The sequence below is a fragment of the Eublepharis macularius genome, chromosome 10, assembly GCF_028583425.1.
Source record: "Eublepharis macularius isolate TG4126 chromosome 10, MPM_Emac_v1.0, whole genome shotgun sequence".
Lineage (NCBI taxonomy): Eukaryota > Metazoa > Chordata > Lepidosauria > Squamata > Eublepharidae > Eublepharis > Eublepharis macularius.
This window is the reverse complement of record NC_072799.1, coordinates 6,510,850-6,533,835: the sequence shown is the minus strand read 5'-3', so window position 1 is coordinate 6,533,835 and position 22,986 is coordinate 6,510,850. Positions and strand designations below refer to the sequence as shown.

The 22,986-nt window shown below is 47.6% G+C and overlaps 1 protein-coding gene across 1 annotated transcript in view; it reads left to right on the top strand.

Annotated features, from left to right (window-relative positions):
• Positions 1 to 18,829: 18,829 nt before the first annotated feature.
• Positions 18,830 to 22,986, top strand: part of RNF24 (ring finger protein 24) — a 97,014-nt gene continuing 92,857 nt past the window's right edge. Inside the window, exon 1 of the mRNA XM_054990047.1 lies at positions 18,830 to 18,996. The gene's annotated coding sequence lies outside the window, so the exon portion shown is untranslated. The remainder of the gene's footprint in view (positions 18,997 to 22,986) is intronic.

Sequence of the window (22,986 nt, the reverse complement as noted above, 5' to 3'; positions counted from 1 at the left end):
AATTCTTGGATATTTGGGGGTAGAGTTTGGGGAATGGAGGGAACTGAGCAGGACTGTGATGCCATAGAGTCTACTCTCCAAAGCAGACATTTTCTCCAGGGGAACTGGTCTCTATAGCCTGAGCTCAGTTGTAATTCTGGGAGATCTCCAAATCCTAGCAGACTCTTATGGCACTATATCCAGGAATTTCCCAACTCTACGAGGTTGGCAACCCTTCCTGAATGCCTGTGCCACCACCCCATTGAGTTCAACATGCAAAAGCCAATCCTTTCTGCAGGTTTTTGCTTGCTTGGTGCTGTGATGTATTTGAACCTGGGTTAGACAAAACACCATTTATTTTTTCAGCCAGGATTTTTCGCTGTCACTCTAGTGATTAAACACCAAACCATTTGTGATCTGAGACATTCAGGATCTAATATCCCAACTCCCCCCTTTTATTTATTTAGTTAGTGAGTTCATTTATATCTTGCCTCGCTCTCCAATGGGGACCCAAAGCGACTGACATCGTTCGCCTCTCCTCCATTTTATCCTCACAACAACCCTGTGAGGTAGGTTAGGATGGGAGGGTGTGACTGGCCAGAGTCACCCAGCAAGCTTCCACAGCTGACTGGGCAATTCAAAACTGGGTTTCCCAGATCTTAGTCCAATGCTCTAGCCACTAAACAACACTGTCTCCCTAATTTTATCAAATGCAAGCATAGGGACTGCCAATGTGCCCTGGCAGTGGAGACGAGTACAGGCATTTAATTCCAGGTGCCAGTTTAACGACGGTATGCTGAACGCCACCCTGGGCTCCTAGGATCTCTTCTCTCAGCTCCCAGATCCAACCCAAACAGTGTATTAACACATTCCATGATTTACCCATATTAATGGGCACCAGCGACTCTCCCCCAAATTTAGTCCTCTTCCATAGCAGCAGCCCTGGTTTGGTGATGCTCACGTCAGAAGCTTTCTTATAAAGATTTCTTATAAACTAAGACAAATTGATGGGTAAGAAAATAAAAGAAACGAAGCATTTGAAACTCATGTGTAACATATAAGCGCCGTCTATGTGGATACTAGCTGCACATCAAATGCATTCCCTTGGCCCTAAGGTGTAGAAGCATGGTTTTCCTAAATGGAATAGTGAGAATCTGGTGTGCTGCCTCTTGAGAGGGCACAGAATTTAGAGTATACCCAACACATCAGTTTTGACTAGGGAGCATTCAGAGAGGGTGGACGCCTAGGCAAAGCCAGAACTTGTAGGACTATACATAAAATAGTTCCAGTGCCCAAGTTATAAGAGCCCCCGTGGCGCAGAGTGGTAAGCGGCAGTACTGCAGCCCAAGCTGTGCTCATGACCTGAGTTCGATCCTGGTAGAAGCCGGGTTCAGGTAGCCAGCTCAAGGTTGTCTCAGCCTTCCATTCTTCCACAGTCGGTAAAATGAGTACTTAGTTTCCTGGGGGTAAAGTGTGGATGACTGAGGAAGGCAATGGCAAGCCACCCCATAAAAAGTCTGCCAAGAAAACATTGTGATGCGATGTCCCCCCATGGGTCAATGACTCGGTGCTTACACAGGGGACTACCTTTACCTAATGCCCAAGTGGGTACCAGGCCAGCCATGATGTATAAGAACTTTGGTTTAAACTAAAGCACAGCCTGTCTATGCTTTAAAAGATTGCTGTCAAATTCCATTAAAAGCTGGGTCCATTAAAAGCGAGTCTATGAAAAAAATCCATAATGTTTCATTGACTCCGCTGCACATTCATTCATCCAGGAAGCATTCTGTCATCCCCATACCATATCAAAGCTTTTCTCCCATACATAAGAGAACCAAATGCTACATAAGAGAGCCAAATGCAATTCAGCCTTCAGTACTACAAAACCCATCATGCACAATGACTGCGAATTAACCACACATGAACAAAACATCTGGGTGGAGGGAGCCTTTTGCTAGACATGATTGATCATTGAGAATAAATAGCTTTGCAATTCTGCTGCTGTTCAAACGGACAAATATTTTTCCACAGCAATTTGCTGGGCGAATGGTTCAGAAAAAACTAAATTTGGAATCCCTCTGGTATAAGAGCAAAATTCATAGCCCCCATCGGAGCAATGACTGCAAAAATCCACAGAACCTATCAGACCGATGACTTCATTTGTGCTGCTTTATCTGCCTTACTGTGTGAACTGTTTGCTTGCTTCTAATGTTTGGGTTGAAGCTGGTTTATACAAGTTTGAGGGTTTTGAGGCCCCAAATAAATAAATAAATAGCAATGGCTGCAATGTGTTTACACAAGGAAGGAGGACTTATTTGTCTTGCCTGTACTTTTTAGGGGATTGGACAACCAATTACGGAAGACGTTTTATTAACAATCCCGTGCTTGTGACATCACTCGCAGTGACCTCTTCTAAAGTGCCCCTTCAGCCGAGAGAAGGGGGAACAAAAAAAGACTTCCCTTTCTAATACAAACAATCTGCGGACATGACCCAAAGCATTCTTTAGACTTCAGTGGAAGGAATACATCATGTTTCCTTCTCCTGTCCTCTCTGTCACCGAGAGATTAATAGTTCCCTTAAGTTTTTTTTCCATAAGCCCGGCACAAATGAAGCACCGACCAGGTCCCAGGGCTTTTTCCAAGGGGCATGGGGCTAGGGTTGTCAGCCTCCAGGTAGCGGCTGGAGATCCCCCAGAATTACAACTGGTCTCCAGGCCACAGAGATCAGTTCACCTGGAGAAAATGGCTACTTTGGGGGGGTGGACTCTATGGAATTATGCCATGCCAATGTCCTTTCCCTCTCCAAACCCCACTTTCTCCAGGTTTCTCCAGGTTTCTCCCCCCCAGATCTCCAGGAATTTCCCAACTTGGAGCTGGCAACCCTACATGGGGCCCAAGTAAGGTTGCCAACCTTCAGGTGGGCCCCAGAGTTCTCCCAGAATTACCAATCTCCTGTCTACATAGATCAGTTCCCCTGGTGAAAATTGGTGCCTTGGAGGGCAAACTCCATGGTATACCATAGAGTCTAGATAGGGTCGCCAGGTCCTGGTTTGGAAATTCCTGGAGATTTGGGAGGGGGAGTGCCTGGGGAGGGTGGAGTTTGGGGAGGGGCTTCAGTGGGGTATGATGCCAGAGAGTTCACCCTTCAGACCAGCCATTTTCTGCAACGGAACTGGTCTCTGTTACCTGGAGATCAATTGTAATTCTGGGAGATTTCCAGCTACTGCCTGGAGACTGGCAACCCTAATTCTAGGTGAACCCCCTTCACAAATTCTCCCTAACACAGGCACCACCGCCAAGTCTTTAGGAATTTTCCGTTCCAGAGCTGGGCTACCCCAGGCCAAAGTAGACACTCTGAGTATGTAATATACTGCCAAATTCTGTAATCAGGCCTATTTTACTCTCCTCTGATGTCCATGGCTCTCCAAAGCTTAGTATAAGAACAAAATTCGAACCCTGAAATTGGAATAATGGTAGAAGAACAATGTCATGGAATAGACTGTGCCATTTCAGGGTATGGGGGAAGAGAATCACATGTTGAAATGCTGCCCTGCGTTAATCATAACATACAAATAGAAAACCAGAACATCTCATACATCTCAAGAAATATATTCGGCTGATGGGGATGGCAGGATTTGGGGCTCAAGAGCTCAGCAGGGTATAATGCCATAGAGTCTATCCACTGAAGGAGCCGTTTTCTCCAGGGGGACTGACATCTGTCGTCTGGATAACTGTTGTAATTCTGGGAGATCCCCAGGCCTCACCTTGAGTTTGGCAGCCCTACATCAAAGCAAACCACGTGGTGAAACTATGCCTGGACTGTGCCACGTCCAGCTGCTGGAGGAGTAGAGTTACAGGTCTGCACTCTTCTCTGCCCCCTCAACGGGTGCACCCTGCATATAGAAAGCTAGCTTTTCAGCAGAGAAGTTAAGCTACATCTCTCTCCCCCCCTCCACCCAGCATTCTATGAGAAAAATGTTTGATATGCTGCAAAGGTTTTAGGGGCTTGTGTTGTTCTGTAGACAAATTTGAAAACAAGAGTCGTATTTTATTCAGGGCCAGCCAACGTGTTTTAAAACAGCAAGCTTTTGAGTTCCCCAGAAAATCTGCCTCTTCATTTGAGAGTTCTCTAAGGGAACGATCCAGGTGCATATTGGTGGAGATCCCTAGTTAACCCTTCTCATTGCGTCTCCTTTAATGCTAATTCTCCCAACTCACAGGGAGACCCCCCCCCCAATTAGGGAAACAGGGCTGCCAGGTTTCCCTCTATTTTGGGGTTGCTTGCCACAGCTCAACAGAGCAGCAGGAGGGGGGAGGAGCACTTAAAGCCTTCAGTCCACCTCCGGTCTTTGCCGGTGTGACATCTACAGTTCTTGCTCGGTCAAATCCAGCCTTGGTGACCCATGCGTGGTCTTACAGGTGGCCGAGATTCTGCTGACCTCAGCCCCTCGTGAGAAGCTGCCATGCTTCATCTCGGATCATTGGTCCACTTGGTTCAGTATTGTCTACTCTGACTGTCCGTGGTTCTGGAGGCTCTTCGGCAGCATAAGATCTCTCCCACATCTGCTCTCCGAGATCCTCTGCCTGGAGGTGTCCTGGATTGAATTGGGGACCTTTTGCATGCAAATCCCTTCAGCCACATCTGCACAGCAAGAGTTCTCACCCGGATATTCAGTTCCCTCGCTGTCCTGACCACCAGGCCACAAACCATCTTCAAAAAGCGGTGTGGGCAGTTTTTTTTTAAATTCCAGATTAAGCAAACTGGCAAACCCACAGACCGCTTAAACTGACGTCAGATTGCACATCAACCGGCTTAAGTTCCCTCTGACGTCCAGTGTAGGTCGGTGGTTTAAATGGATTGTGGGTGATGCTGGAAGTCTTCTTTGGTCCAGGAGGATATAAAGCTAAAGCAGAAATGATCCAACAGAAGCAGAGAATGGGGGACAGATTTGGAAACAATGCTCTGTGCTGAAAGGCTGGATTAAAGGGGCTGAGGAGGGTTTAAACGCTGCAACAGCAAGAAGCCAATTAAAGCAATTTGACGCACATTATTGAATAGCAGTTGTTAACATTGGATTGGACTCTGACCAAGCATAGGCTTGTGAAGTATCAGCTAACTAAACCAATGCATAGCCTGACATTCCATCAAAGCACAGAGAACAATAGAAGGGGAAGGTTTGAGCATCATTTCTCTGGATTTAGTAACACAGGGATCCCTCCCCAGTTCCATCACATACCAGGGCAGATTGATCCTTTATCTTATAAAGGAAGCTCCCGTCTGGTGGCTGTTGCATTCTTCTTCCAAAGTCAGGTGGTTTCTATCGCTTCATCTCTATATTTAATCATTTTTTCTTGTTCTTTTTCTTCGACTCTGGCATCCCCCAGAACTGCAATGTCTATTATCCAAACTTTTTGATTTTCCACAACTGTCATGTCTGGTGTATTGTGTTTAAGGTGTCGATCAGTTTATATTCTAAAATCCCACAAGATCTTGACTTGACCATTTTCTAGCACCTTTTCCACCTGATGTTCCCATGAATTCTTTGATTCTGGCAGTTTATACTTTTTACTCAATGACCAATGAATCAGCTTTGCGACCCGGTCGTGTCTAGTTTTGTAGTCCATCTGTGCAATTTTGCTGCATTCACAAATAATAAGGGACACGGTTTCATCATTTTAATGGCAAAGTCGACATTTTGGATTTTCTCTGATTTTCTGAACTTTGGCTTTCATAACATTCCTTTGTATCATCATCATCATCATCATCATCATCATCATCATCATCATCATCATCATCATCATCATCTTAACTGCTTCTTAAAGACATTTAAAAATGTAACGCTCTCATTTATTTCTGAAATGTCACATACACCGACTAGGTAAGGGCTCTGGTGTATTTTTATGATTTTGATTGTTATTATATTTTGTGTCCCACCTCTCAGCCAAAATCAAAAGGAATCAAAAGACAATTGGAATGATAACTGAAGGTTTCTCAGCAAGGGGATTCTTTCTTGGAGCGAGATCCAGGCATGATGGGGAGGTGCCCGTCTGTTTCCCCCCCTTCTGCTGGGGATCGTTGATGAGGTTTTGATGGTAATAGGCTTGCAATTTCATTGTCCCAAAGTTCAATAAAGTGTATCCATTTTCCCTGTGTTTGGGCATGGGACAAAGGCTGCATTCTCAGCTACAAATATGGTTTCTAAGAAGAGATTCTCGGGGCTGGATCCAGCAAGCTCCCTTACTGAGTTTTGCTCAGATCCCATACAACCTCACATGGCTTTTATATATGCAGGTATCATGATCCTGAGCATAGCCTTCGGTGGTGGGTTTGAAGGGGAAACTCCTTCCTTTTCTACTACCAGAAAAACTGGCTGGATCCAACCCATAGCTACTAATGGTCTGCACTTACTTATCCTTATAGTATTGGCCCCTTCCCATGGAATTCTGGGATCTGTAGTTCAGTGAGGGGTTAAAGATGTGAAAGATCAGCACAGCGCTTCCCCACAACGGAATGTATGGGGAGAGAGGAGGGGGATGGGTCAACAGAGATTGCCGAGAGAGGCTGGGTCAGTGAGGACACCCATTCATCCAGAAGGATCGCTCTGGACTACACAGCCCTGCTGGAATCCCTCCCGTTATTCATTCTATTGTCCCCGAGCTGACTGATCAAACGGTATTGACATTTCACTGCCAAAATTAGTTTGGCACAGTGGAAAGGCACAGATGCGCCTGCCCTCCGGCATGCGAAATGACGTCCCCACAGAGACACAAAGGACAATAGCCTTGGAATAAAAGTCAAGAAGACCACGGGGAGAACTAGGGTTGACCGCCTCCAGAGGAGGCCTGGAGATCTCCTGGGATTAGGAAGTATTTCCAGAGTAGAGAGAGCAGTTGTACTGAATAGCTGCTTTGGAGGTTGGACTCTACACAAATGCTGAGGTTCCTCCCCTCCCCAAATCCTGCCCTCCCTAGGCTCCACCCCCCCCCCAAATCCCCAGTAATTTCCCAATCCAGAGTTGGCAGCCCCCCCCCCCCTAAATCTTATTTTGTTTCCCAGGCTCACATTGCTGCCACCTCAGTCCAAGGCAATCTCCAGAGGTGCTGGTAGCTCTTCCAGAAGTCATTTTGGACTTGGCCACCAGCAAGACACCTTGGGGCCGCTTAATACCTACAACAGCTGTAGGCTTGCCCGTCGCCTCCTGCCACACAATGTTAGCCATGACTCATCCAAGTTGTCCCTGGGGGATAGTGCGCCGGGTGCCATTCGGCTCACAATAGGCCAGTGAGGGTGCTGGAGGAGAGACCGGTCGTCATCCTTTCTGGCTGGGTCAGAGCGGAGCAGATTGCACAGTACCAACAGAACCTCCAGGGCTCGGCTCTGTTAGCTCCATCCTGACCATCAAATTTCAAAAGGAGCAGCTTCCCGGGACTTTCTCAGCAAGTTTGTGGCCAATCTGCCCCTGTTTCTGTCCAGAGATCCAAGAGAACTGAAGAAGCCGGACAATGTCCTGCAAGTTGCCTTCCACGAGTCATTTCTAGCCACCCAAAACTTTCACATCAGATCTCGACTCTTCTAGATTTATGTGCCTTTAAAAATAAATCCCTGCCTTAAAACAAAGAAAATTGGTCTCCACGCTCGACATGAAGCAACAAAAGAACAGCGTGTCCATGCAGAACATATTGTCCTGGTCGGCCCGTGTCAGCAGGCTGTCCCATTCTATTGTCGTCCCTGGCATAAGCCTATAAAGAAAAGCCAACTGCAGCAAAGAGAAAAGTGTCTCGCCTGTGCCTCTGAGGCCCGGGGCTGACACAGAGCCAAGCTACAAGTGACGCCTGACACAGGTTGGACACTTGTCAGCTTCCCTCAAGTTTTGATGGGAAATGCAGGCATCCTGGTCTCGCAGCTTTGCTCTCTGACAGCTGTCCAAGGGACTTTTCAACTGTCACTTGTCCAACATTCCGCCAAGCTGCCTACATTTCCCATCAAAACTTGAGGGAAGCTGACAAGTATCCAACCTGTGTCATTCGTCACTTGTAGTTTGGCCCACAGTCCTCTTGCATCTAGCTAGCCAGTGCAAGATGAAATCAGGTTGAAGTAGAATAGCCTCCTATGAGGCAGTGTCAACAGACACAAAACAAAGTGTACCAAAGAGGGAATTTGGGGAGACGCCCCATCTAACAAGCTCAGATTCCGACACAACTATTAAAGATCCAGGAGCTCTGTTGCTAGTATGTCACCCTCTGAGGAGCTTCAAGAACTATATATCTCACTTATCTATGTCAAATTAGGAAGCCGCAACCTCCAGTTTGCAAGATCTGGGCAAGGCAGTTAGTTAATAATAGGACATTTCGGAGGTCATTGATTCATAAGGTTGCCATGTTGAAAGCAACTTGACCAGAGAACCCAGCCAACTTTATTGAAACCAGAAGCCTCTGTTGCTACTAGAGAAATCGGATTGGCATTTCTGTGATTTGAAGAGTGGTTCAAGATTAAGACTGTCCCAGTGCTGTGATGCTGAACATTGATATGCTGAATACTAAATGGGAACGGCACTATTTAAGCTGAATTCCTTAAGCGGACATTGAAGAAGACTCCATTGGAAACGAGATTCTACCTGGGCTCTCGTCAGTTGCAACTTGGATTCAGCTGTAACTTGGACTTACCTCAAAACCACTTAATTTAGGGTTTATTCAGACACAGTTTTCAGAAAATTTCTTGATGTTTTCTGTATATGTGTGTGATTGATTATTTTTAATGTTATGTATTATATTATGTACAACAATTGCTTGAAAAATTTATGTTTCTGATGTATTGTATCATCATAGCTTCGCTATTATTATAATGATTTTATGTCATTTTATCATTGTGTAAGAGATTTTGGATGTATAAGTTATTTAACAGGAATTTTCCAGTGTTTTTTTGCTTTATCTAGCTTATACGCAGTGGTCTCCCAGTGTACTTTGGAAGCAACTTAATGGCACATAACACACACACAACTATGTCACAGGTAAAAATAGGGACACGCCCTACCCTTCCTCTAGAGATCTGAGAACAGTGCACTCGATTCACCATTCCTCATCGTATCGTTATTTGTTCCATCGTCTCTTCTGGATTGACACTAATTCTACCGGTCCCCAAATCTCACCTTACCCAATGTCAGGCTTTGGCATGGGCACGGCTGCGCAGAGCGCCAGTAGGCTTGAACTACAGCTCCCAGGCACAGACAGGGACAGCACAGGTTCCAGCTCTGTGGAAGGAGGGGAGGTATCCATCACCCTTTCTCCCTCTCTACCACTCGCAGGCCTGCTCAACCTGTTGAGCACCCTTGCTTCTTGCCTCCAACCCTCTTGCCTCCAACCCTACACAACCCACCACAAGCTCCCCACCTGCCTTTATAGGGCTCCTCCCAACTTCCCCCTCCCTTCCTCCCAGGCTCTGCCCTATCCCTGATGCCCTCCAGCTGGGTGTGCCCTCGGGTGTTTCCTCTCTCATCCCAGTCTCTCCCTGCTCCCCTATTCTTTCATGCAGGGTGGGGCTGGCAGGGCCTTTCCAGGCAATGCCGCTTGGCTGCCTCTGCCCACGATGAGCCACCCTGGCCTCCTGGGTTCTGGCCAGTTCCCCAGGGTAAACTTGGCTGCTGTTTCCCCCCAGGACTTGGGCAGGGGCATCTAGCCTGTTTGCCCTGGTGTCAGCGTCCCAGGTGGGCGTGTGTGCCTCTTGCCCTTTCAGGCTTGGCTGGGCAGCGTGTGCCTGGCTGGCTTCTCCAGCTTTCCCCCCTCCCTCTCCACTGGCTGGAGCTGCGTCAACTCCTCTAGGCTCTGCGTCTGCTGCTGGGGTGCCATCAGGCTGCAGGTAAGGGGTCTGGGGCAAGTCCGGGGTGCTTGGGGTACTCGCCCCCGGACACCCATGATGCATTTGGTAACCACAGGTGTTCACCCAGCTCCCTGCAACGATAAGGTCAGACTGCCCCAAACCTGTCCAAAAACCCGTGGAACTCAATGCTCAAATATGGTAAGTATATCCAGCAAGTACAAAGGTATAAGGTAAGTTCACATGATCTAGTCCTTTTGTTGATGTAATCTTTTTCTTTTGCAGGCAAATAACCATCGTGAAGAACCAAGTTTCATCCGACGGGAAGCAGTGATCCAGGAGAGTTGGCAATGGGTGCACTAACAACTAAAACATCCCATTTCGCAAAGCTTCTTCACAAGCCATATTCAAATTGCATTCCATACATAATGAAATATTTATATGCATTGGTAATATTTCCAGTACAATTCAACTTGCATCGGTTGGACATAGTAATTAATTTTCAGGGGTGTTTAGTGATTGAAAACAATTTATAAGAGCTGTCTGTATAATTATTTTTGCACTTATAGCACCTGCGCTTTAAAAAAAATACATTGGATTATTACTTTGGCGTATTGTTGAAAAATATCTTTTGGGTCTCCTTGGACTGCATTCCCCAGGTTTTTGGATGTTTGTTGGAGACCTTCCCTTTTTGTTTTCTGGTCGCCCCACCTCTGTGACAAGAAAATCAGCCACAAAGGCACCACCAGTCCACCAAGGATTTGCTTATGTACTTTGCAAAAAGGGACCCTGACTATGCCATCCTCAGCACACCGACGCTGCATCTGGTACTCCCAAATGCAATGCCCCTGGGGAATCACACAGTCATCTGCTTACCCGAACCCTTCCCGTCTCACCAACCTCTCGTTTTCCCGTCCCAAAGGGACCCATGCCAAGCTAAAGGCTAGCCCAGGTCACAGGCCCTGGCATGATTTATTCATTTTATTTATTTGCACGCTACCTTTCCAGTTTGTGTACTTCTCAAGGCGGCTTATGCAGAGCACTGTATCATTACAACTGTAAAATCATAAAGACAAGAGATTAAAACTGAATAGTAATCAATCCGTAAACAGGGTAGCCTTTTAAAATAAAAATGTCTTTTGGGAGGCCTACAGTCAGTGATCCAGACTGGTCATCGAGTTTCAGAGACATTCCCTGGATCGCGTCTTCCAAAAGAGTTCGAAGAATTAATTTGTCAGCTCTGGAATAATAACATAAATTGAGGGTTTGCATAACTGAAGGGGATGGGAGAAAACAGAGGTATTAGGCAGCTCTGTGGATTGGCTAAATCGAAAGGGAAACTGTACAGGAGCCCTAATTCTTATTTTGTTTCCAGTACGGCTGACTCACATTTTGCACTGCAAATGCTTCCCAGAATTTCCAGCAATGTCATGGGAAATTCCAGATTAAGATGCAGGTACTTTTCCTACACCGAGGAAAGCAAAACAAATCAACCCATTGGCACAATAACTTCCAAATCGACTGCAGACGGTCACGCAAAACTCGCACGAGAAAACGCGATATTTCGCATTTTCTGCGCAACGACGCGCGACATTTCGCGAGGCGGGGGGCCGTCTGGAATCGGCCCTTGTGATAATACTTCCAATGACCTTGTATGGAAGGTCGGGAATCGGGATTCTTATCCCCTTGTTGTAGATGTGGGAGGACTGAGGATGAGCAAGGGAGGGCTAACCTAGTGAGTTTATGGCTCAGCTGTGTTTCGAATTGGGCACCTCCAGATTTGGAGCTCAGGATCTCAGCCACAGGAGAAGGAGGTTGATGGAAGTGATTCGGTCCGGCATTCATCCAAGGCACTCACAGAGTTTGAAGCTGCCCTATTTACAGGAGGCAAAACTCTGCCCTTGTACCAGAAACACAAACTTTTGGGCATTCCTTGCGGCACACAAAGGCTGTATGGTATACTGGTTAGAGCACTGGATGAGAACTAGGGAGATCTGGGTTAGAAATCTCCATTGAAAATGACTGAGCCAGTTGTTATCACTGAGCCTAACCTCCCTTACAAGGTTGTTGCGAGCGTAAAATGGACACGGTGAGAACTAGGTAGGCCACCCTGAACTTCTTGGAGGGAGGGAGATATAAAAACGTGATAGGAGTCTGTGGTATCTCTGGGGGTGCTGATTTGACAGAATACACAAGAGCACCCAAACTCCAATGTTAATAGTTTTAGCTGGGTAGCTGTGTTGATCTGCAATGGAATAGCAGGCCTTGTGTCTAGTGGCACCTGAGAAATCAACAAGATTTTCAGAGTGTTAGCTTTTGAGAGTCTGAAGAAGGGAGCTCTGACTCTAGAAAGTTTACACCCTGAAAATCTTGTCCGTTTCTCAGGTGCTATTGGACTTGACTCCTGCTGTTATGATGCTAAAAGAAATTAATAAAGAGAATGCAGTTGACTATGGGCAGAAGGCATTTTTTCTACCTCCTACCTAAGCTACCGCATATCCAGAGGGGTAATTTGCAGCCAGGTGGCTATAACTAGAATCACTGGAGTTGCCCGCTCGCTCTTCTTGTATATTATTTATTTATTTCCTTTGTATCCCAACTTTCTCCCCTGTGGGGATGCGAGGCGACTTACATCATTCTCCTCTCCTGCATTCCATCCTTACAACAACCCTGTGAGGTAGGTTAGGCCAAGAGTATGTGACTGGTCCAAGGCCACTCAGCCAACTTTATTTTATTATTTATTTTATTGAAAACATTTGTGTGCTGTCTTTCCACCCAAAACAGGGTCCCCAAGGTGGCCTACATTAAAACGCTAACAACAGATTAAAACGACATTTTAAAAGAATTGAAATTTTCCCAGAAAAAAAGCCCTGGAGAAGGCAGTCCTTGAGATCTTCTGTGGAAGAGCGGGGATTAGAACTTGGGTCTCCCCAGGCTCGGCACCAGGTTTTCTGGTGCCTGAGGCTGGGGGCAGCTTCAGCGCTGTTGCTGCCCCCACACGCGCGCAAAGCACACATGCACACCTGGACTGTGTGATGGTGTTATGCAGCAGGCAGCTGGGACGGTGTGCGTGCATCCTCTCAGCCATCCCGCTCTGTTGCTCCGTGCGCCACCCCGCCCGCCTGCTGCGCCTGGCCTGCTGCCGCCAAGCCCCGCCGGGAGCACGTTCTGTTGGCAGTGGCAGTGGAAGCACAGGGCAGCTGAATGGGAAGGCTAGGAGGCTGCAGCAGCTGTGGGCCAGGCGTGGCAGGCGGCCAGGGCAGCACGCGGGTGGCTTCCCAGCCCTCCAGCGCTGCTGCCGCCAGCTCTGCAGCGCCCCCACCCCCAGAACCCCCTCCGGTGCCTCAGAACTCAAGGCGGCTGCCAGACCTGCCTCTATGGACACGCCGGCCCTGGGTCTCCCAGATGCTAGCCCACACCACCACACTGGCTCTTTCTTCCTGTGGGGTGCATTTCCCTGCCTCCTTGAGTTCCTTTTTGGACAACGAGCTCTTGTGAGTCTGAGCAGAAGATTCCTAAAGAGTAATCAGGAGGTTGCGGCTCCCGTAACTCATGCATTCCTGAGGTTGGCAGATAATGTTTTGAAAAGACGCCAAAGGGCCTGCGTCTTTCCTGCCTGCTGGTTAAGCTGTTTTAGTCCCACCGATTTCCTGGGCTCAGTCCAAATGCCATCAGCGTCCCGGTACAAAATCCCTAGAGAATCTGTGAGCTCCACATTGAGCACTGATTCATGCACAGGTAATTTGGGGGGCTTTAATTTCCATCTCTGCCTGGCGGTTTCCCCTGATCAGCTCAAATGAAAATGTGGACTTAAGACAGCAGAAGTCAGAGAGCTACACCTTGGCCCAGGTGTTGATTCAGCTCCTCTCCGCAAACAGGTTTCAAGGATTTGGTGCTGTCCGCATACCCCAGGGCCAGACAGCGATTGCAGCCCATGAAATGACAGAGGAGGAGGAGGGTGTGAAAGTCTCACAAAATGAGGACCTCTCCTCCTTTCACAATTTTTGCGGGTTTATGGGAGGGAACCTGATCTTGTCACATCTCAGAAGCTAAGCAGGGTTGGTATTTGGATGGGAGGCCACCAAGAAAGTCCATGTTTACTACACAGAGATAATGACAAAAAAAAACATTGATAGTCTCTTGCCTTGAAAAGTTATGAGGTCTCCATAAGTTAGCTGCAAATAGACTGCACTTTACACACACACAGGAAGGAGGGGGCAGAAACAAAGGAATGAAAAACCTTCCTTCCAAAGTGGCTTGGCTGGAACATAGTCACACCCCAAAGACAGACTAGGTAGGTAGGTAGATTTAAATGTTACTTAGCCCTTCTTCTAGGAAGCTACATGGTTCTCTCTTTTATTTGCCCTCACCAAAATTTCATGAAGTAGGCTAAGTTGAGAAAGAGGGATTGGTCCGAGGTCACCGAAGAAGTTTCATGCCTGAGGGTCAAACATATTCCATATTCAGAATGGTTTTTTTAAAGTATAACTTTCAGGTGTGCAAGGGGCACAAATTAAGGCCGGGACCACAGCACATGGGGTAGAGGCAGGGCTCATTTCGAGGGGGAACACACAGGAACGCAGTTCTGGCAGTTCCCCAAAGAGGTCACGTGTCAGGTTGCCCCGCCCACCTAACTTTCAGCCATTTGGGGCCCATTTTGGCCTGGATTGGGACCGAAACGGCCCAGATCGGGCCTCTGACGGGTGGTGGATCCCTCTCCCACTCAGCAGCAGCCTGATCCTGACCATTTTGGGCCCCTTTTTGGCCATTTTCAGCCCCTTTTTGCCATTTTGGGCCCAATTTTGGCCCTGAATGGCCAGGATTGGGTCCAAAACAGCCAGGATAGGTGATGTCAGGGGGTGTGGCATATGCCAATCAGTTATGCTAATGACACACATCCGGTGATGTCAAGGGGCATGGCATATGCTAATGAGTTATGCTAATGAGTTCCTCCAGCTCTTTTTCTACAAAATGACCCCTGGGTAGAGGAGACTTATACATTCTTTCTCATCCCCTGCCCCCTGTGTGTCATTTCCCCAACCTGAAATGGTCTGAATGGGGCATATACCAGCTTCCTGGAATGGCTGCCAAGTTGAGAAAATGGCTTGGTAAGAAAGTGGCCCCACTATGGCCATTTTCACACTGCTTACCAGCCACGGAACATTGTGCCAAGTTCCTAGAAAGACAGCGTCTTCCTGGTGCAATTTTGCGCGAGAACTACCGTCCTCCTAGCGAAATCGCGCCAGGAAGACGCTGCCGTTCTGGCAGCTTGGCGCGATGTTCCGTGGCCAGTAAGCAGTGTGAAAACGGCCAATGTTAGAGGCGCCTGGATTTTAGCTGTCAAATTGTTTTTATATTTTTATGATGTTTTAATTGTGTATTTTCTGTTGTGAGCCGCCCTCAGCCCTTCTGCAGAAGGGCAGGGTATAAGTTGACTAAAATGAATAAATAAATCCAAACTGGGTCCCTGCGCTCCTAAAAATTAAGTTTAAAAATCACTGAGAGCTCTGACAATGGAATGACCAATGCTCATCTGGTTTGGCCTTCAGACCTGAATCTTCCTGGATGACCTTGGACCAGTCACTCTTTCTCAGCCTGACCGACTTCACAGGAGCATCGTGAAGGTCCGTGGCTCAGTAGGCAGACCATTTTCTTGGCATGAAGAAAGTCCCAGGTCCGATCCCTGACGAAAGAGCCAGATGGTAGATGATGGGAAAGACCTCTGACTCTAGAGAGCCACTTCCAGTCTGGGTAGACAGTACCGAGTTTGATAATCAAAGAACTGATTCAATATAAGGCAGTTTCATGTGACAACATGTGTCATGTGAGGGACAAGTAAGGTAGGAGAGTACCGTGTACACCGCCCTGAGTTCAATGGAAGAAGGGCGGAACAACTTTTATTTATGGACAGAGGCTTAATCACGTTCCCGGCATCATGGTTATGATGAGATCATCGTGCCAGATGGCCACCAGCCAACTCTCTATCGTTAGGTGGCTGGTGGCCATCTGGCACAAACATCTCACTATTACACTATACTTTCAGGTAGTTGTGTTGGTCTGCAGTAGAACAGCAGGATTTGAGTCCAGTGGAACGTTAGAAAAGAACAAGATTTTCAGGGGAAAAGCATTCGAGAGTCAGAGCTTGTTGGTCTCTATGGTGCCACTGGAGTCAAATCTTGCTTCACTACATTATACTGGCTTGTAGTCTTGTCCATTTATTGATTTACTTATTGATTGACTTCATTTGTACCGCGTCTTTCTCCCCCATTTTATCCTTGTAACAACCCAGTGAGGTAGGTTAGGCTAGAGTGTGTGACTAGCCCAAGGTCACCCTGCAGAGTGGAGATTCGAACCTGGGTCTCCCAGATCCTACACTGACACTCTAACCACTATACAATGTTGCCACTGTCCAGTTCAAGGTCTAGTTAACCGGCCCCATCCAGCCCATTACAGACTCCACGTGTTTGTGCAAGACATCTGCTGTCTTCCCCGACTCTGGCGGAAAGGAAAAATGGAGCTGGAGGGGGGAAGGTCATCAATATCTCCACAATATTTCACCCCAGATCCCCAGGCAACCTTTCCCAGCAGTCAAATAACATAGGAGGCAAGACAGAACTCCTGTGCATGAACACTTTGATAATCCTACCCTGGAAGAAACTGGCTAGTGGAGATTACATAGCGCGTTCCAAACCAACGTGGGAAAATCAGGGGAAACTATGTCTGCTGTTTTTAAGGATCCTTCTGGGATCCAGAGTTATTTCACAGCCCGCACTGCCTGAAGCAGCTTTCATGGACTCCGTTCAGTCCCCCCCCCCGCCCCATTCACAGCAGCTGCCGCCCACTGACACACAATGTCAGCTCAGTATGCTGTTTTATGTCCAGGGACTGGCTGCTCTAGAAGAAGACTTTCTTGCTGCAGTCACGTTCTTTGTCAAAGTCCATCCCGAGCCATCTGGCTAATATTGGTTACACACACTAATCGTAAAGCCTCCAAGAACATAAGAAGACCCAGGGCTTTTTTTCAGCAGGAATGCAGTGGAACGGAGTTCCGGCACCTCTTGAAAATGGGTCACATGGCTGGTGGCCCCGCCCCTGATCTCCAGACAGAGGGGGGTTTAGATTGCCCTCTGCGCCATGCGGCTTGCTCCAGCTGACCCAAAGTGACATCATTGTGCAGTCCTGAGTTCCATCACTGAGAGCAGAACTACAAGTGACAAAGGGCACCGGTTGGACACTTGTCAGCTTCCCTCAAGTTTTGATGGGAAATGTAGGCAGCTTGGCGGAATGTTGGACAAGTGACAGTTGAAAAGTCCATTGGACAGCAGTCGGAGAGCCAAGCTGCAAGACCAGGATGCCTACATTTCCCATCAAAACTAGAGGGAAGCTGACAAGTGTCCAACCTGTGCCTTTTGTCACTTGTAGTTCCGCTCTGAGTTCCACCACCTCTTTTCCCAGAAAAAAATCCCTGAGAAGACCCCTGCTGGGTCAGACCAGTGGTCCATCTAGTCCAGCATGTCCTCTCACACAGTGCCCAACCAGTTACTCTGGAGGCCCAACAACAGGGCGGAGAGGCCTTTCTGTAATTAGGATTGGCAAATCCCTATACCTTCCTGGCAGGAGCGGGGCGGAGGCTGGCACTTACCTCATGACTTCCACAGGTGTGACTTTCCAGCACTTGTGTGATGATGCCATTTCTGGATGTGCCGTCATGTAGCCGTGGGTGCGCTCCTGCATGTGGCACATAGAGTTGCCAGCTCCAGGTTGGAAAATTCCTGGAGATTTGGAGGGTGGAGCTTGGAGCAGGTGGGGTTTGGGAGGTGAGGGGCATCAGCAGGGGCCATGGAGTTCACCCTCCAAAAGAGCCATTTTTTCCAGGGGAACTGATTTCTGTCAGCTGGAGATCAGTTGTAATTCCGGGAGATCTCCAGCCACCACCTGGAGGCTGGCAACGCTGGATGATTTTACTTCTGGAAGAGACATTGTTGCGTCTGCTGGGAACAGGACATTCAGGAAAACAGATACAATAGGGAATGGTCGCAGAAAAAAAAATTAAACAAGCATACAGCTGAGCACAGATGAACAGCGAAATCCTAAACCAATCAAGATGGGTAACTGTGTTAGTCTGTCTGTAGCAGCAGGAAAGAGCAAGAGTCCAGTAGCACCTACAAGACTAACAAAATTTGGGGTAGGGTATGAGGTTAGAAAGAGCAGCTGCTGAATTGCAACTGATAACAAAGCTCAAGACAATGCATCCACCTGGACTGAATCGAGACATTGACTTCCTGTCTCATTACCAATGCTGATTTCTCCACACCCACCACTCCTCTGCATACCCCACCCTATCCAATCATGCCTGCTATTGTCATTCACCAGCTATTGTCATTTACCTACTATTGTCATTTGGCATCTGAAGTCACTCCTCTCTCCAAGATATAAGGAAAGATGGACTCACATTCTAGCTGTATATGAAGAAGTGAGCTGTGGATCACAAAAGCTCATACCCTACTACAAATTTTGCTAGTCTTATAGGTGCTACTGGACTCTTGCTATATCCTAAATAGAGTTACTCCAGTCTAAGCCCACTGAAATCAATGGGTTTATACCGGAGTCACTGTTTAGGATTTCCCTGGCAAGCTATCTGAAACAAAGCACAACTAATTTCCATGGCATGGAGTTTTAAATCTTTGCAAATTTGCATTTTTATACCCTATTATGCTGTTTATTGAAATGTCTTTGAAAATGACTGTACTGGTTAACACAGTGTAATAATCCGCCTGGAGTCTCAATGAGAGAAAGGCTGACTATAAATGATGTAAATAAATAAAATAAATCTCAAATCCTATGCTTAGGAGTAGTCCCATTGAACTCAGTGGGAATTACTTCTGAGTAAACACGGCTTGGGCAGGCAGCGCCCCTGGCAGCGAAAGCGCGTCCAGCAGCAGAAAAAAGAAAGAAAGAAGGCCAGACTCGGTCACCATGGCTCCCGCGCCTGCGCAGACACGGAAAGCGAAGCCACAGCGAGGAGCGCCCAGAGAAGGGCCAGAACAAAAAAAAAGAAGAGGGGGCGGAGTGCTACGCATCCGGGTTCTCCGCCCGCGGTGGCGCGGCTGTGTCAGTCTGGCATTGAGCGGCGTGTCGGACTGTGAGGCGGCTGCCAACGTGTGGAGCTCCCGGGACTCTTCCGCCGGCTTAGCAGCATCCTCCGGGTGAGTGGCTAGTCCTGGGCAGAGGTGGTTTCCTTGCAAAATGGGGAAAGGGCGGGTGGGAGGTGATGCTATGCAACATCGGAGGGAGGAATACCCCCTCTACACACACACACACACACACACTAATTGTGCAAGCTTGCAAAGACCTGGAGCTGCCCTGTGTGTGCATTGCAACCCTATGGAGTGTCACTCCAATCTTGAGTCTATTGACATGCAACATTGGGGGGAAGAACATTGGGTGGGACGTGATTCTATGCAACATCGGAGGGAGGAATCTCCGCTCTACACACGCTCCAAAATTTGCGCAGGCTTGCAAAGACCCAGAGCTGCCCTCTCAAACAGTGCGATCCTACACAGAGTTGCTCCAGTCTAAGTCCTTTGACTTCAGTGGACTTAGACTGGAGTAGCTCATCATAGGATGGCGCTGCAACAAAGGGAAGCAGAGAAGGGAGCTGGTAGGCATGCTGTCTCCTGGCTGCCCCTGCATCTGTGGGGTGGAAGTCGTAGGTGGAGGGGCAGCCGGGTGGCATCCAGGAAGGGCATGTGACTGAGATGTCGTAGGGTTGCCAGTTCCAAGTTGGGAAATTCCTGGAGATTTGGGGGTGGAGCCTGAGGAGGATCGTTTCCATGTTGTTTAATACGTCAGTCTTAGACGTGCTTCAGCGCCGTACTGGATTCTGGCTAGTTTTAAATCTTTGCAGATTGCATGATGGATGTACCCTATTACGTTCTTTGCTGGAATGTCTTTGAAATTCACTGCACTGACTCTCACGGTCAGTCTCAGCGCAGAAGACACACTAAAATAAATAAATAAATAAAAGGGTTAAAATGCCATAGGGTTCCCTCCTCCGCCGCAGCTGTTTCCTCCGGGGGAACTGAACTCTCTCACCTGGAGACCTGCTGGAATTCCAGGAGATCTCCAGGATTAACCTGGAGTTTGGCACCCCTGCCTAGTAGGAAGCGAAGAAATCGGCGCAGGGCTGGAATATTGTTTTTAAAAAAAGATTAGGGTGGATGACTGTGTGGGGTGCTTGTGGATCTCTTAAAGTCGGGCGAGGACTTCCTTTGGCGAAGCATCTGGTCTGCTTTGTGCGGCCAGGTCACAGAGCTATTAGGTGCGGAGGGGATGTGGGCTGGAGAACCCCGTGAGTTATTGGGGCTATTCCTTCCTTCCGTGGGATGCTGAAAAGGAGAGGATGGGAGACACAGTTCTGTAGGGCTGTGAGAAGATGGGCGTGGGGGGAGGCTGTGGAGCAGCTTTGTGGATAACTGTGGCATTTGACGGTGGGTGCGCATGTTCTGCAATGTTCACGTTTTCCGTTTATGCCCTGTGATGCTGTACAGAGCTTAGGGGGATGTGGCAATGTTTAGAGAAGTTCGGTGTTTCTCAGGAGATACATGTGACTGACTGCATGTGGCTTCTCTGGAAATGGGGAGGCATGGCTCCTCATAGCCATCTATGCACATTATGTATAGGTGCTTTGTCCCATCGCCAGTATCTGGAGCTTGAAGGTCTTTTCTGTAGGGTCTTTTTTCCCTCTGCGTCTCTATGTAGCAAGTAGATCAGTATCAATGGTTGTTGTGGGTTTTCCGGGCTGTATTGCCGTGGTCTTGGCATTGTAGTTCCTGACGTTTCGCCAGCAGCTGTGGCTGGCAGCTTCAGAGGTGTAGCACCAAAAGACAGAGATCTCTCAGTGTCCAGTATCGGTTCTTGGGGGGGGGGGATTGCAGCTTGGGAGGAAATCGTAGGGGCTTTTAAGATCTCCAGTCTGTGGCCCTATGTGGCAATGGGATGTTTGTATTTTGGTCTGTGGATGGCACACAGTGTGACCGTATAGGACTACCGCTGTGGGGCGGTGGCTCTGCCTAGCTGAGGGCGTGCACGTATGCATATCCAAAAAGAATGAGGCACCTGTTTTAAATGCCACAATTCTTTCTCCTGAGTGTTTTGCGGTGGCCAGTACCAACGTACGTACCCACCTTGGCTGTAGGGAAAAGGAGAGCTCCCCGAGGTACTGACCCACTTTCTAATTCGGTCGTGGCTGTTTAATTTGGCTGGCATTGCACGACTGTTCTGCGCCCTCCCTCTGTTTTTATTGGACCCAGCTGTTGCAAATGCCCGTGTGTTGGCATGGATCCCACCTCCCTCTTTTGTCAAAGATCAAAATTTCTATACTTTAAGGAAAGATCCTAGTTTGTTGGCAACACGTGTTAAATTTAAAGCATGCAGGGCATACGTCAGAGCGTACCTTCTAGACGCTGGCGGGGAGAGTCCTTCAGAAGTGGCTCTGTGAAGAAGCTCTGATCGTGCAATTTCCTCTGGCTTGTGTGAAGGAAGCCAGACAAGATTATGAGTATCTTCGGCATGTCTAGACATACAGCAGAAGAGGGCAGGTCCATGTTTTGAGCTCCCACACACACGTTTTTGGTTATAGTGTGAGCCAACAAGCTCCGGGTTTGTGGGTGGGTCGGTGGGGAAATCTGTTGTGGTGAAAAAGAAGAGAGACGTTACCGGGATTGAGCTGTCAGTTGAACTATGTGTTAGGCCAAACACAGAGCTTGGAAATCTCCTATGGGATATTTTGTGGAAATTCTTGGGGTAGAGAAGAGCTGGCTTTTTCAATTGGCATCTAACCTTGCTTGTCAGTTCAGTTAGATCTCTCTTTGGTGCTGGCCTCTTTTGCTGCTTTTTGCAAATGTAAAAGGTGACAAACGCTAAATATCTTGAGGGGGGCGGTATTTAAAGCAAAGACACAGACCATGCCGCGGTTGGCACGGGATTGTGGTTGCATATCACCCTGCCTGGCTTTCCTCTTTCACTAGTTCTTGGTGGTGCTTGCAGTGTGCTTAACAACACGCACAGCTGTCTCTCTGGCTCCTCTTGCGGTACGCCTTGGACACGAGGAGTGTACATTCTGCGTTTTTCTGCTGTCCTGGAATTGCGAGTTTGCACTCCCACATGCCAGTTGATTGAATTTCTTATTTGTAAGACTCTTTCCGAGGACATTGGCGTGGGGGAAGAGTTCTAGCAGATACACGAGTCTGGGGAAATGTCTCTTAAAATATTGGCCTTCTGGTATGTTTTTTTTTAAAAGAAGAAAACATCCAAGCTGTTCTTGTGTGTTGGAAGGGAGAGGAGTTAGCTGTGTTGGTATTTAGTTGAGAAATCTCTTCCCTGCTCACTGATCCTTGCGCATGCAACAACCTTTGCGTTAATTTGAGACTAGATGTTTGGATGAAATTAATCATTAATGCACCGTATGCGTAGATGCGTAGCCGCTTGTGACGGCGGGCTGGTGAGCTGATTGTCAGAGATCAGCTGCATCTTCACTGTTAAAATATTTGTATTTAAATAAAGCTGATTGTCAATTGCTGATGGTTTGTCAGATAGATTTCTGTGAGCTGTGCATGGGGTGTTGAATAAAAGACGAAGTAGAGAAAAAGGGCACTAGATAGGTTTTTAAAGGACGTGGTTTTAAGGAAACTGTAGGTATGAATAGACCCAGAGGAGTTAGCCGTGTTAATCTGTAGTTGCAAAATAGTAAAGAGCCCAGTAGCACCTTTAAGACTAAGCAACTTTATTGTAGCACAAGCTTTCGAGAACCACAGCTCTCTTCGTCAGGTGCATCTGACAAATAGAGCTGTGGTTCTCGAAAGCTTATGCTACAATAAAGTTGGTTAATCTTAAAAGTGCTACTGAACTCTTTACTATTTTGTAGCTATGAATGGATCTAAGCTTAACCAGAATGCTTAATATTTATTTGCAAAGGTGAAGGAAAATCAGTAAATCAAAACCTTGGAATGTATCAAACGGTTGTAAGGGGCAGATAATTTTAATCACGTTTATGTTGAAGGTCTGAGACCCTCTTCTCTGAAAGATTAGCATTAAATCCATATGAAGGTCATCACATCTGAAGACACATGGTATACATTAGCTCACTGTGCCCCACAAATATTGATCGCTCTTTGTGCAAGATTAGCATGATTTGG